The sequence below is a fragment of the Cucumis melo genome, chromosome 6 (genome assembly GCF_025177605.1).
Source record: "Cucumis melo cultivar AY chromosome 6, USDA_Cmelo_AY_1.0, whole genome shotgun sequence".
Taxonomy (NCBI): Eukaryota; Viridiplantae; Streptophyta; class Magnoliopsida; order Cucurbitales; family Cucurbitaceae; genus Cucumis; species Cucumis melo.
This window is the reverse complement of record NC_066862.1, coordinates 25,261,895-25,274,218: the sequence shown is the minus strand read 5'-3', so window position 1 is coordinate 25,274,218 and position 12,324 is coordinate 25,261,895. Positions and strand designations below refer to the sequence as shown.

At 30.5% G+C, this 12,324-nt stretch overlaps 1 long non-coding RNA gene across 1 annotated transcript; it reads right to left on the bottom strand.

Moving 5' to 3' along the window:
- Positions 1-6,559: 6,559 nt before the first annotated feature.
- Positions 6,560-8,336, bottom strand: LOC127149928 (uncharacterized). Its single transcript, XR_007821795.1, has 3 exons — positions 8,254-8,336; positions 6,791-6,846; positions 6,560-6,717 (listed from the first exon to the last, which is right to left on the bottom strand). It is a non-coding gene; the product is annotated as an uncharacterized LOC127149928 (long non-coding RNA).
- Positions 8,337-12,324: the final 3,988 nt, after the last annotated feature.

The following is a 12,324-nucleotide window of genomic DNA, read 5'->3' as shown; positions in this document are numbered from 1 at the left end:
CGATACAAGGTTGCATATATTTGAAAGTAGAAAAAAGATTGATGAATGGAAAGGTTGATCTTTGTTGTGGGAATGGCCATGGCGAAGCTTGAAGAGAGGAGAGAGAAGGATACAAAGAGACTTTCAGCTGAAGGATTAGGATCTTGAAAAATCTGATAATATGTGATAATACTTTACAAACGTGAAATGAGTCTTCTTCATTAATTAGGAGAAGATTTCGGACACTATTTATAGATTAGAACTTAGATCAACCGTTGAAAACAAAACTCTAGCAAACTACAAAAGAGAGAACTAACAGATATTAACAATTATTCATTTGAGTTCACCAACATGTCAAGATAAAGGATTTAAACATTTAATCTCTTGATTGAGAGTAAATGTTTAATTAACTAACCGAATAGAAAACCCATAATTGATTTTTGCCCTGCATTGAACATTATTCTTTAATTAAGGTTCTCATGCCCCTTAACTATTGTTTGATTAATAAAGAATTGATTGTTAATGTGACTTTTTGCCTCATTGTGAACCCCGCTACTACTTGTACTCATCATTATGACTTATTAACTCCTTATATTATGGATTCTACAACCAAACGTTTTCTCAAATAACAAAATAACCATAGCGATCTTCACCCCAAGCGCCACCATGTAAACTAATAACAATTAGATTTGTATTGTCGACTACTTTGTGTAACAATCAACATCATGTTATTATCTTCTTTTGAAAATTTATCACGTAATACAACTTTACAAACAAAATAAAAATGGTAACTAATACATTTGTTTCTTAAAAGAATGAAATTATAGACAATTTAAAAATGATACTGATATTCTTCAAGAAGTTGTAACATTATTCTTTAGGGATTGATAAAAATTTCAAAAAATCGTCATTAAAATAGGAAGACGATTAGAATGTTAGACAGAAAGGCGAAGTGTGAGAACCTCATTGGTTAAGGTTAAAGTTAAGGTTGTTGAACATCCCTACGGTTAAAGTTGAGTTTCCATCCAATAACAACCTAATTTGTAGTGTTAATGAAAAATAAGGTTAGAGTCTTTTTTCTTTCATTTTCTTTTTCTTTCGAATCAAAGTTATAGGATAAATATCGGGGAATATTATGAATCACATATGAAAAGAGAGGAGAATATGATTAGAAGTAGAAGAGAGGGAGAAGTCACTCTCAATTTTACTTAATGTGGAAGGCATAAGAGACACACACACACACACATATAAGGTGATAAGGGATTAGATGAGCATTGAGATTTACGTTACGTAGTATTCAGTAATTGTTTTGGTTTTGTTGTTACCTTTTTCTTAAGAAAAAGAATAGAAAGAATGGAAAGAAATTAAAAGCTTTCAACATTCCTCTCATTGTCTTTTGACCCTACCCTCCACACACTTTTCTTCTAAAGTCATTGAATACGACTTTATCACTTACATATAGTGATAAACATTCTTCCTTTTAAGTTTTTAATTTTTACCCTTCCAGCTTCATCTTTCTTTCATCTTAAATTTCTTTCTACCTGTAGTTTTCACTTTTTCTTAAACAATCACTTGCATTCTTAGTCCACACTTTAAAAATTAATGCTACTCTTAGCAACAATTTTGTTTTTAAATTTATGCTTGTTTTCTCGTTATTTTAATTTCTTACAGTTGAAAACTACTTTTTTTTAGGCTATGTTCGTTAACTATTTTTTTTTTAAAAAAATTAAGCCTACAAAAACAATTTAAATTTTTCTTGCATTGCTATTTACATTTTACCATTGTTTTCAAAAACCAACCCAAATCTAAAAACTATAAAAGAAAAAATCATTTTTAATTTATTTTTCATTTTTGAAATTTGGCTAAGAATTCATTCATTTTACTTCAAGGAGAAAGAAATAGAGAAGTAGAGAAAGAGAAAGAAAGCCTAGGCTCAATCACTTGATTTAGGAGAAGAGCAGTAAGAAGCAGAGAGAGGGGTATACCTTCAATGCCAGTTAGAAGTGGCTAAAAGGCATGTATCGACTTCTCTTAAGGCATGTAGCCCTAGTCGCGAAGGAGGAAGTCTACCAATACCATCGTTGAAGAATCAGAACCCAACCCTCCTCTTCATTCTTCTTTTCACTCCTATACAGTCGCCTTGCGCCTTTTTTAAATTTTCTTTTAGTAGGTTTTGTTTTCTTCGAAGTTTGTAGATGGAGTCTTATTCCTTGTCGTAGGTTCCCAGTCCTTCGAAGGATACACTTTCTTTCTCCCATTGGAGGATAGACTTTCTTCCAAATAATAGGTTTAGAAGGGAGTCGTCTTAGGAGATGAAATAATGGAGCTAAGGACTTGAAACCCCATTGTATATTATTGTAAAAATGAGGAGAAAACAACCTTAATTTTTAAAAACAAAAAAACCAAAAACCGATTAGATATTGGTATGGTAATTTTGGACCAATAAATAAACTTAAGATAAAGTAGATCTAAGAGAGTTACCTCGACACTAGAAGAAATTTGGCCTTTAATGTCACTTGGCAACCGACATCTTTGCGAGCGTTATTAAAGGCCTTTAATGTCGGTTGGGTTTTAATGTCGGTTTATAACCGACATTAAAGAGGTCTTTAATGTCGTTTATAAACCGACATTAAAGACCTTCAATGTCGGTTATAAACCGACATCTTTGATGGTAGTATTGAAGCCCTTTAGTGTCGGTTGGACTTTGATGTCATTTTAAAACCAACATTAAAGAAGCCAACAATAAGTTTAAAACTGACATTAAAGCTTTGTTTTTTGATCCATTTTTATAAATTTATTTTTATTTAATTGTTGTATTATTGTCCATTTTTTATAAACCGACATTGGGTCCATGTAGATAAACAATTTTTTCTTAGTCTAACAAATCAATAAAATTAATATTATTTTAGAAACCATAATATTTTTCTTTTACATTTGTATACACAAAATAAAATCTTAATATTGTATTTATATATACATTCTACGTACAATAGTACATGCATGAAACAAGATCCTAATACAAGACTATAAACAATCCTAAACGTCTTCTCAGTCTTCAACCTTCAACGATCGCCTGGTTATCTACACAATCGCTTAGCTTTCAATCTGATACGACTTTAATCATTCTACAAGCAATATCAAAATAAACCATTTAATCTTTAGAATTCTTAGGCAACTTCGGAAAAAAATGTGACATCTTAGCAACTTCAATGCACTAAATATTTCAATGGTTAGAGCTAACCTTCCTTACGTTCACGATAATAAAGCTTACACATCTGATGCTTGGAAAGTATTATGTGTCTGAATGAGTTATAAAGTATTACGTGCAATATATATAATTAGTGGGCTAACTTTCACATATGATGAAAAGCTTGTAACTTGTTTCTAATGGCCATCTTTTTTCAGATGAAAATTCATCCATTTGAGTAAGACTTTCTCTAGTGCTAGCCCTACGAGTTCTTTCACTTCCTACCAAGTTATTGATAATATTTGTAAGAATTGTTTCAAATAAATCATCCTATGATAATAGCTTCAAAAAGGTTACAGCCGAACAAATCAACTCTTATCATGAAGATATTAAACCAAAAAATGACAACACAGTAAAAGAGATAAATAAAGCTAACTCCCGATAGTGAAGAACTTGAAAAATTGAACATTTTTACGTCTCTCAATAAAAAAAAAAACATTCAAAAAGCAAAATGACATCCTTCCTTATAAAAGTACTTCATAGGGAAAATGTCTTTTGGTTAGTGATATCAAGGTGAAACAAAACTTTTGTGCCAAATGTAAAAATGGGGGCTGGTTGGAATCAACTCAAAACAAGTCATTTGAGTTTCATTCATCTATCTGTAACTCTTACGAAACCAAGTTAATGCAAGCTAATTCAAGAAAGAGGATAATGTAAGATGTTTAATGCAAGTTGATGGATGAATGCTAATGATTGTTATCACATCAAATTTTGTTATACACCATGAAAAAAATTGTTTACAAGAACAAATTTGGTTGAAATACCTACCATAAACTGACATTTGATTTAAGAGTTGTTAGCTAATGCTTTTGTAGCTTGGTTTTTGTTTTTTCTTTTCAGAAAAGAAAAATAAAAACAAAATTGGTAGTTAGTATCAAGCGGACCAGTAAACTGTCATTTCCTTGGAAAAATATTGATTTCATATAGTTTCATGAAATAAATACTTTATCAATAAAGTTAGGTCTGTGTTAGATGTATATTACTTAGTTTAATTTGCTTTAATCGTATGATGTTTTAGTTATATATATAGATAACTTTTTTTTTTCTGACTCTTTATGAGAGTACTCAGTTAGGGTTTTTTTTAATCCCTACAAACAGAAAAACCCAACAAATATTTGAAAACAGGGGAATAGCCACCCCGATCTTGTGATATATTGCAGATAAACTAAATTACAAGCAAATAAGAAAGCTCTTAGATCAAGAAATAAGAACAATGCAATAAAGAAAACAAAACTATCCATCTCTTTTGGAATTTACAACTTGTTGAAAATCACATATTAGATTAACATTCGAACAAGTGCTAGAAGATTATATTTAAAGAGAAAAATTGAACCAACCAACCTTGTTGTTCCATCGAGGTTTTGAAACTGAAGTGAGGCCTGAAGGAAGAATTTCCTGGAAAGATCTTTCACACAAAACACAAAAAAGTGAAAATACAGAAAGAAAAACTAGAATGCTAATCAAAATGGAAAATGAAAGGTGCACAAATTAGAGTTTCATATTCCTACAACAATTAAAGCATTAAATCTCCAAATGAGGAAAAAGAAAATACTCACAAAAAATGAAAATCAGCACCACTTCAACACCATAAGAATCTACATACACAATGTAAACTCAAAAAATTGAAAGATTTCTTCTTACTGGTGCAACAAAAAAGTTAAAAAATTATTGAAATGGCTTGCTTATTTAGCTTGGAGCAAAATGGCTAGGTTTGTTAAAATCTATGAATAACCATCTCCATTAGCAGAAGCTTGAAGTCTAAAACTTCACGTGAAGAGCAAAACTATATTAATTCACTCTGCATTTGTGTGTGACTGCTGAAATTAATGGCATGATGCCACATTCAATTCTCATAAGCTTACTGTATAAAGAACAACAATCTAATAAAATTAGACAATTCGTAATGCTAATAAGTTGAATTAGAGATTTGGGATTTATAACAATGAACTATTATTTACCAAGCAATACAATAAATTACTAACAAATTTTTCAGGTAGCAAACCATGGTAAAGAGTTTAGTCAATCAAATGCATCATCACTTATCAAAGGCTAATAAATGAAAGGTTGCAAATAAGTGAACCATAATCCTATGACAACACATGAATATCAATCTTTGTGTCTTTTTTAGATATTTATTACAAAATCATATTGGACTAGGAAAACAAAACAAACATAAATGATACACCTTTCAAAGCTCATCCCAAAGCTTGTAGAGATTGGCATTGTGAGGACCATGAAGATTATGGCAAAACTCGTGTATCATTGTATCAAAAACTTGATTGAATGGAAGAAATCTCCATCCCTATTTGGCCTTCGAAGCCTTTAACTTCACACGAATTCCACGTCCCACATTTAACCCTAAAAGTGTTGGATTTTTTGGGCTGCAAATTTATCGACAAACATAATGCACAACAACAGAAATTCATTACTTCCTTAGTTCACAAGACTAAAAAAGCACAGGGATAAACCAAGAATAAACATTTTAAGGAATTTGACTTGGTTAAACAAATTTCTCCTTTCATCATTCCTTGCAACAAAAAAACTAAATGATATGAGAAATGATATCTTCAGTTTTTCATTTCAAACAACCATCAAGAATAATGCCAAAAATGAATAGATATAGAATCCAAGAGAAAATGCAAAAAAACAACAATCCTTCCATTATAAGCAACAAGAAACAAAGTGATGGAAACACTACAAGAATTTTGGCCTTTAATGTCGGTTTAAAACCGACATTAAAGGCCTTTAATGTCACTTAGCAACCGACATCTTTGTGAGCGTTATTAAAGGTCTTTAATGTCGGTTGGGCTTTAATGTCGGTTTAAAAACGACATTAAAGGCCTCTTTAATGTCGGTTTAAAAACGACATTAAAGGCCTTTAATGTCAGTTTTCAACCGACATCTTTGATGGTGTTATTGAAGCCCTTTAATGTCGGTTGGGCTTTAATGTCGGTTTAAAAACGACATTAAAGCCCTCTTTAATGTCGGTTTGTCAGTTTTCAACCGACATCTTTGATAGTGTTATTGAAGCTCTTTAATGTCGGTTGAACTCTGATATGTCGGTTTAAAACCGACATTAAAGCTTAGTTTTTTTATTCATTTTTACAAATTTATTTTTATTTAATTGTTACATTATTGTCCTATAGACCGACATTGGGTCAATGTAGATAAATATGTTTTTCACATGCCAACAAATCAATGAAATTCATATTATGTTAGAAACTATAACATTTGTCTTTTACATTTGAATACACAAAATAAAATATTAATATTATGTTTATATATACATATTCAAAGCATGTTCAGTGTAATGAATAAATCTCAAAAATCTCAAAAATAATATTCTCCACACAAGATAACTACTTAGTGGTCAATCTGGCTAATGAGACACCTGAAGAGTGAAGGGCAATGTGGAATTCACGTTACAATCTTCAGGGGGGTGAAGTAGTTCCGCTGGACAATCAGAAAGTTCACAGTAGAGTCGTGGTCTCCTGCAAATTTATAGAAAAGTTAGGGAAACAAAAACGAAATTACTGATCTACGATCATACATTAGAAAACTTACGTCTTATTGGCTTTTGAATCGTCCAAAGGTCCTCGGAGGAATGACTTAGGCCCAACCTTAATATTATCAAGTAGATATTCAACACTTGGTACAAACAAACAATAAAAAAAATGTGCATGCTCTTATATCTGCCATATCAATGATAGCTCAGTTTTTCACATTTAAAAAAAATGATATATACATCTGTTTATTAACGGAAAAAGAAAAATAATTGACAAACATAACTCAGGCTCTGTAATCCACAATAACCAAGTACCAACCAATCAAAAACAAAGAAAATATGAAATTTTTTAGCCTATTGAAGTAGTAATGGGGACCGAAGAAAAGGATTAAAAACATCAAAATGCCCCAAAAAGTCGTTTTTCAGGCAAGCAACCTTAAAATCATCCGCACAGTCTGTCACAGAAAAGACAGCATGTATGGTTCTGAAACAATAGAGAAATAAGTTCAATTAAATATATATATATAGAGAGAGAGATAAGACCAACAGTAAAAATAATAGTAATAATTAATTAATTAATAATAACAACGTGCCTTAATTGAACAAACAGGCCCAAGGAAGAAACTTTTGCAGGACTGCAATAACTTACAAGTTGGAATATAAGGCATAAAAAATAATAAAATAAACAAAATCCCACGAAAGGAGCACCCTAGAGGAAGGGTCTCTAGTTTAAAAAGAATTATGACCTAAGAAATAATATAAAAAGAACTTATTATAATGCCTAGAGAGAAACAGTAAAACTGTTAGTTTAGAAAATAACAGAAAAAAAGAAACAGTAAAGTTGGCGAGGCGCCCAAGAGAAAGGTTTCCTCTCAATCCCACAAAAGATTCTACTATTTCTCTTCTGCCAAATACCCCATAACAAACAGGAAAGATTGGCTTGATTTTTGTCATGTGTCCAAGATATATGGGAAACAAAAGGAGCTGCTACTTGCCTTAATAACAGAATTGCTCAACATCAACTTTAATCACTCCCAAAAATATCTTTAATCACTCAACATCAACTTTGATTGAATGAAAATCATGTTTAAAATCATAAATCCAAATATGAAGATGATTTGATGAGAATCACTTTTAATAAATCACTTATAAACAAATCATATAATCACTTCTTTAAAAAAACACTCCCAAAGAAGTAACAAAATTTGTTATTATTTGAATGTGATGATTGATTACTTTTCAACGAACCACCAAACAAGCAAGTATCTGCCCTTTTCTTGGAATTCTGGTTATTTAAATCCTTTTTCTGATGAAATTACTCTTTCTTCTCTAAGAAAGGGAAAAAATACAACACTTCCCATTAATAGAAAGATGGCATTGATTATAACAAAAAAAAAAAAAAAAAGGCAATTCAAGAAGTCCAGGTCAAAAAACACTCAAGCTGCATGATCCATATGAGAACAGAAATCAGAGAAATAATAATCTGCATAACCGTGGAAGCATATACTCAGAGATATATAACCTGTACACGGCTCCAAAACAAAGGAACCAAAGCCTTAGCATGGTTTTGAATGTACACATTTGTCCAAAGAGGCTGCTTGGGAAATCAAATTTAATTAAACGAAATTAAACTAAACTATTAATTAATTCTCCAATTAATTAATTTCTAAATTAAATATCTTATATTTAATTTAATCCAAAATTTGAATCATATTTAAATATAAATTTCTCTCATAACCTATAGATTTAATATGTATCACATACACATTAAATTTTAACCTATAGTTTTAATATGAATCTAATTCACATTAAACTAATATTTGAACTAATTCAAATATTTTATTCTCTCGTAATTTAATTTTGAATCATATCCAAAATTAAATTTATATAATAAAGTCTAATTAAAATATAAACTTTATATTATAATGTATGAATATATATTATATTAATTCTCAAAGTAAATTTGAACATTTCAAACTACAACCAATATAAATAAATCTCATTACTCTTTATGAGCTAGGAAGGGGACCTAATTGACCTACAGATCAGAAGCTACAACGATATGAGATTAATTAGCTAAACTCATTAACCACATTAATCAATATTCGTTAACTATGTGTACACTCCACTAAAGACTCACAGCTGAACTTTTCTCACTGTAGATATATTTACGTGTCCACGGATATAGACCAATGCCAGTAAATTAGTCCTTCAAAAGTGTTTGTAACACCAGCTGGGTCAAATTACCATTTTACCCCTGGGTTACTTCTCGTCCTTAAATACCAGTGCTCCTCTAATGAACAACCTAATTATGGTCCAACCACTAAAGAGAAACCCCTCTCGTGCCATAGAAAGGGTAGGGCCCTATGTTCAAGTCCCGGAGACACCATTTAAGAGAACACTTATCTACTTACCCTAAAGGTGGGAAGGAGTGAATTCCATCTTGTGTGATTATGTTCCTAGCTCCCCACTCGGTCTTGTCCTCAAAGTGATAAGCATATTGAGTCGACAATTTGGCCACTTTCACCCCTACAAATCAAAGGATAATCCCTCGCAAACAAGAGTTCATAATACACTCAGGATTAAAACTAAGTCACCTAGGTCATCCTAATGAAATAGAAATCCAACTAGTTAACGGAGTTACATCTAGTGATTACTATTTCGTGGACCAGTCTTATGCAAACTTATTGCATAGGATACCCTCATTTTCATGTCGCATACATGAACGCATTAGATCAATGTGTTTGTATCACATACAAAGTGAGCCGTATCCATAGTGTTAACAGGATAAGGTACCCAACCTTAACCCTATACTATAGATCCTTTAAGCTGATCTTGAACATTAATCCCCGTATGCCTCTACATACTGTTCAAGACTCATCAAACAACTTAGGATGTTAGTTTATTGGATTTAGGTTATTAAGACAAAACTAATAATATAATCAATAACACTTGAAATTATAATAATAGAACAATTTATTAATGACGGTCAATTGATTATATTTACTATCTACAAGTTTTAGGACATAAAACCCAACAAGACCCTCACCTCTTGAAATGGAAACTAGGTGCTCTTATGGGCCTTCATCACTTGAGGTGGAAACTAGACATCTGCAAAGACCCACATCTCATTAATAGGTAGCAATGATGGAAACTAGTATTTACTGAATACCCTTTGTTGCCACGTGCTCGAGACGACGCGGAGCGACCGACATCCTTAAAATGGGTTAGTTTCAAAACAAAATAGAAGTTGCTATCAATCATTTTTACGATATGATTGGACACCGAAATAAAGTAAACAATCATTAAAAAATGGTTTGCAAAAGCTAGAGTTGAGTTCGGGAGTCATTTGTGTATAAGGAAGGTGTTAGCACCTCACAACACCCGTTTAGAAAACAATGGCCAAATTTCAAATCTTGAATTGAAAATATTCTTTAATTTCTTAAAAAAAAAACAATGTCTTATTTTACCCCTCATTACTCCAATATTTGAAGCAATGATCTCATAAAATAAGTGGCAAACATTCCATCAATTAGAATATGTTGAAGAAAATGTTCTCACCTTTAGGAAGTGAGGAATTAGTACAATTTCTCAAAATCCATCATAGGAATAGCCTTCTAATAAAGAGTTTTTTTTAAACATTATTTGAAATTATTTTTTCTTGAGATCAAATCTTGGACTCCCAAAGATGTGATCCCTCACCTCAAGAGTTCTAGAAAATCAGACTCCTAAATTTGTTAGATTCCATCGTAGGATTTCATTTAGGGAAAATGGTATAAGTTATTAGGAAAGATTGATTAGTAAACCTTATGAAATCATAGATTAAATTTTAAACATTTGAAAAATATAAAAAGAAAATTATAACTTTAAAAGAAAAAAAATTCTAAATGATTTAGAAAAAGAGTTTTGTGCAAGATTTTAAAACTTGGAGAGTTTTAAATTAGTAGGATTTTAAAACTTGAAAATTTTAATTCGAAAAAGTTGAAAATTTCAAATAGAAAATAAAATGAGACTTAATATGAAAATTAGATAAGTAGAAACAAGAGTAAAGAAGCATCATAATAAATTATGCAAACACAAAATAACATATTGAGATTTTAATAAAAACAAATTGAAGATTGATCTTGGGCTTCCAAAGAATCGATTTCCTCACCTCAAGAATTCTAAGAAATTAGACTCCCAAATTTCCTACATTCCATTGTCGAATGTTTTTAAAGAAAAAATAATTTAAAATATTAACAATTTTTTTAAAAAAATTATTAGCAATAACATATTAAATTGACCACAAAAGAAGGGAAGAAAATACAATATTAAATAATATATAAAAGACAATAACATATTAAAGAAGTAATAATAAAGATGAGAAAAATATTAAAGAAGAAATAATCTATGATATAAAAAGAAAAAAATTAAATAAATAAAAATGCTAATTATATATATATATAAAAGTAAAGATACAATATATAAAGAATAAAGCTTAAGAATAAATTAACAAAGGAAAGACATGGTAATAAATAAATAAAAGATAAAATAAATAAATAAAACTATCACAAGATAATAAATAAATAATTATAAGAGAAAGAAAAGTAAAGAAATAAGAACAAAAATAATAAGCAAATTTTAATCATTTGGTCTTTTTTTTTTTTGTGCATTTTCATGGTAGCTTGAAGAAAGATAAGTAAAATAATGAGAATGGTAAGAATAAGAAAAAAAATAAAGAACTTTGAAGAAAAATTAAACAAAATAATAATAAGAAGAAGAAAAAAGAAAAAAGAGAGATTGAAATCCCAATACATTAAACTCACTTGTCGTTTGAGGTGTGGATCATTGAGACCAAAGCCCTACCATACACCTCTAACTAAGTTAGAGTTTTTTTGTGTGTTGGATTATGGACATTGTAGGGAGATAGATGAGGATTTAGAGAAGATAAAAAGGATATTGTAGATCTTTTGGTTTTTTTAAGAAGATATGAAGGTTAGAGACTTAGATGAAGAAGAAGAGAGGATGTGAATGTTGTAAAGATTTCTATGGTTTTTTTTTTTTTTTTTTTTTGTGAAACTTTCATTATGTTGTGTTGTGTGGATGAAGAAGAAGGGGTTATTTATAGAAAAACTTGTAAAACATGTATAGAAACTTCTTTAAAAATCCTTTTGTCACTCACAGATAGTAGATTAGACCTTTTAATTCTCTTTAATCATAAAAATACCAAAACTTAACTCAAAATTCACAGAAATCACCAACAACACAAAATCACACAAAAATGTTCATTTTGGCATGCTGGCGGGCAGGGCACGATGACAAAAGCTGGTAAATGGGCGCAGGGCCTGGGTAAGCCTTGCCGGGTGCTAACCTTGCAAAGGTCATGTCATGCGACTCACTTGGTCGCACACCCAATGTTTTTTTTTTTGTGCTCTATAATAATTTTATGGATAATTGGTTTATTGTTTATTTAATAAAGGTTGTTATTCTCGTTATTATTCGATTGCATGTTATTGTATAATAATATCCATGAATATATTACGATATTCTAAATGCCCCTAATCGATTATTATTGTGGGAACAATAATAAATTAAGATTAGTAAGAGTTATAAT